At 47.5% G+C, this 3,188-nt stretch overlaps 1 pseudogene; it reads left to right on the forward strand.

Annotated features, from left to right (window-relative positions):
• The first annotated feature begins 928 nt into the window (after positions 1-928).
• Positions 929-3,188, forward strand: part of LOC103263467 — a 2,942-nt pseudogene continuing 682 nt past the window's right edge.

Genomic DNA, 3,188 nt, shown 5'->3' on the forward strand with positions numbered 1-3,188 from the left:
CCTCAGCCTCCCAAAGGCACAGGATTACAGACTGAGCCACCGAGCCCAGCTGCTACAGATCTTTTGAAGAGAAAGAAGTTGTGAGATATTCATGTTGAATAGGATTTCTAGGCAGGTTGAGATTCTTTTTGAAGTGTGGGACCAAGAATTTCAAGTGCAGAAGCCAATTCACCATGAAACTAATGAAGTTCAGGGGACTTCACTTACGCAGACTCCTGGGAAGGCCATAGTCTTCTGTACAATTTGCAGACATTTGATATTTTCACTTCAAGTGGTAAAGACCAGTCTCTTTCTACTGCATCACACTCCCATCTCGTGTTGGAATGGCTGTGGGCATTCTGGAGATCTAGTTACAGGGAAGGAGAGTTGGATAGACATAAGATTCATGGTTTCATGGGACATGTTTAGGTGATTTGTAGTCACTTCCATATGTATAGTTAAGTTAGCGTAGTTATCTGGTGTAGAATGGCTTCCAGGAATACTCCTGTCCCCTTTTCCCAGTGACCAGGCTTCATGCTGTGAGGGTGCAGCGCCAGAGGGCACACGTGATATGAATGTGTCCAATGGCTCTTGACACTATTAGGACATGGGTGGTAGAGGAGAAACAAGATTTGAAACATACAGAGCCAGTGACTAGTCTGGAAAGTATAGAGGTATGCCGGCAGCTAATTAATACAAACACTTCTAAGTTATTTTTCTGGACTTTGTGACATTTGTGGTATTTGTGAGTTTAAGTTTGTAAGTTGTTGTGATCTATAGTTTCATTTTAAATATTATTTTTTGGTATCTAATTTTAACTTTTTTTCCTACAAAACTCTCTCCTTCCCCAAATTATATAAGCTTCAGGCCCCCAAAACATAGAGCTGTTATAGTATGATACTAGTTGGACAGGCTGGATGGTTGTTCCCAACCCACTGCTCCAGGGATCATGTGGCCTGTGAGGATATTCCCCTCCTCTCTTCCTAACGTATCTGTGTCTGAGAGTGTCGGTGGGGTTTCCATGTGATTTGCACACTTCTGTGTCTGCATGAACCTGTGTCCATTTGCATTTGTGGTTGTGCCTGCATATATTATGGCCTAATGGCATATATGGGCATCTGAGCCTCCAGTCTCTTCCTGGCTGCCCTCTCAACAATGGGCCACATTGGGATTTAGGGGAAGAGAGCTCATGTCCCACACAAACTAAGCTTCTAGGGAGGCAGGGGGTGGGGAAAAAACAGAGACAGCACAGCTGGTAGAGTGTCCCAGCTTCCCCTTCCCCGCTGTGACCTCTCCCCAGGCTTGGGTTCGGAGGCTCAGCTCCTCCCTCTTCAGTTCTTCAAAGGGAAGGCTGGCTTCCTGAGACTCCTCTGGGTCTTGGCTAGGGAGACTTCCTGGGAGGTTGGGTCCTAGGGGACTGGAGGTTGAAAAGTACAAAGATCAGCGCCCTGGGCTGAGGGGGACCAAGACGCATCTCCGGACCCCAAGGGAACATTCAGGGCCCTGGTCCTGCCTCCCCCAGAAGAAAGGGTGGCCCAGACCCAGGCGGGATAAAAGGGACAGCAAATACTTCAGGAACCATAAAACTCCCCAGACACAAAAGGCCTGGGACCCTGAACTTCATTCACTCATCAGCACATATTTATAGAATACACACTGTGGGCCCATGTCTGTTCTAGAGTATAGCTCCAAGCAAAACAATGATCTCTGTCCTTATGGGTTATGCATTCTTGTGGGAGAAACAGTCAATGGACATTATATAAGACATATCATTTGTTAGACAGTGCTCTAGAGAAAAAAAGCAGAGAAGAGGAGTGCAGCGTGAGAATCATAATTTTATTTATTTATTTGTTTGTTTGTTTGTTTGTTTTTGAGTCAGAGTCTCACTCTGTTGCCCAGGCTGGAGTGCAGTAGCCTATTCATGGCCAACGCAGCCTCAACCTGCTGGGCACAAGCGATCCTTCTGCCTCAGCCTTCCAAGTAGCTGAAACCACAGGCATGTGCCACCATACCCAGCTATTTTTTTTTTTTTTAATTGTAGAGATGAGGTCTCACCAAGTTGTCCAGGCTGATCTCGAACTCCTGGGCTCAGACAATCCTCTAGCCTCGGCCTCCCAAGGTATGAGTCACCATGCCCGACCTTGTAATTTTATTTTAGGCTGGAGTGCAGTGACATAATAAAGACTCACCGCAGACTCCACATCCTGGGCTCAGGTGATCTTTCCACCTCAGTCTCCTGAGCGAGGCTAAGCTGGGACTACAGATGCGCACCACCACATCTGGCTTATTTTTCTGATTTTTTTGTCGAGATGAGATCTTGCTATGTTGCCCAATCTGACCTTGAACTCCTGAACTCAAGTGATTCTCCCACTTCGGCCTCCTAACATGCTGGGATTACAGGCATGAGCCACTGTGACCAACTGAGAATTGTAATTTTAGATGTTGTGATTAGGAAAGGACTCACTAAGAAAGTGAAATGTAAGTGAAGAATGGGCAGGTTAGGGGATAGCTGGGGAAGAACATTCCAGGCAGAGAGAACTGCAAGCACGAGGGCTCTGAGGTAGCAATATGCCTAGCCTGTGAAAGAAACCAGGAAGTGGGCTAAGGCCGAGCCCGGTGGATCAAGCCTGTAATCCCAGCACTTTGGGAGGCCAAGGCGAGAGGATTGTCTGAGCCCAGGGGATCGAGACCAGCCTGGGCAACTTGGTAAGACCTCATCTCTACAATAAATCAAAAAATTAGCCAGGCGTGGTGGCGCATGTCTGTAGTTCCAGCTACTTGGAAGGCTGAGGCAGAAGGTTCCCTGAGCCCAGTGGCTGCAGTGGCTGTGAGCGTGCCACTGTACTCCAGCCTGGGTGACAGAGTGAGACTCCGACTAAAAAAAAGAGTGATGGCATCTACATCATAAATCTGTAGAGAACCTGGGAGAAGCTTCTGCTTGCAGTTCGTGCCATTGTTGCCATTGAAAACCCTGCTAACCCGGCACGGTGGCTCACACCTATAATAACAGTACTTTGGGAGGCGGAGGTACTTGGCAAGTTAATTTAAAAATTAACTGGACATGGTGGCACGCGCCTGTGGTTCCAGCTACTTGGAAGGCTGAGACGGAAGGATTACCTGAACCCAGTAGCTTGAGACTGTGGTGGCCATGAGCGTGCCACTGCACTCCAGCCTGGGTAACAGAGTAAGACTCCAACTCAAAAAAAAAA

This window comes from Carlito syrichta, unplaced genomic scaffold, assembly GCF_000164805.1.
Source record: "Carlito syrichta isolate Samal-C Ts95f unplaced genomic scaffold, Tarsius_syrichta-2.0.1 Scaffold305117, whole genome shotgun sequence".
NCBI lineage: Eukaryota > Metazoa > Chordata > Mammalia > Primates > Tarsiidae > Carlito > Carlito syrichta.